We start from the raw sequence: 215 nt of genomic DNA, 5'->3' as shown, positions 1-215 counted from the left end.
GGGCTCCCGCGGGCTGCGCGGCCGCGGCGGAGCGCCGCTGCGCGCTGCTCCTGATGCAGTCGCTGTCGCGGCGAGGACGGCAGCAGCTCCAGCGAGGAGAGACCTATGTTACAACTTGTGAGGAAGTGGGAGGCGTAGCTGGGTATTAATGAACTCATTAGCCTCCCCTTCCATGGACGCATCTCAGCATACGTGCATGCATTTAAACGAAGCTT

The sequence above is a fragment of the Apteryx rowi genome, unplaced genomic scaffold, assembly GCF_003343035.1.
Source record: "Apteryx rowi isolate R43461 unplaced genomic scaffold, aptRow1 scaffold_481, whole genome shotgun sequence".
In the NCBI taxonomy this organism is placed as follows: domain Eukaryota; kingdom Metazoa; phylum Chordata; class Aves; order Apterygiformes; family Apterygidae; genus Apteryx; species Apteryx rowi.
Note: the sequence above shows the minus strand (reverse complement) of the source record.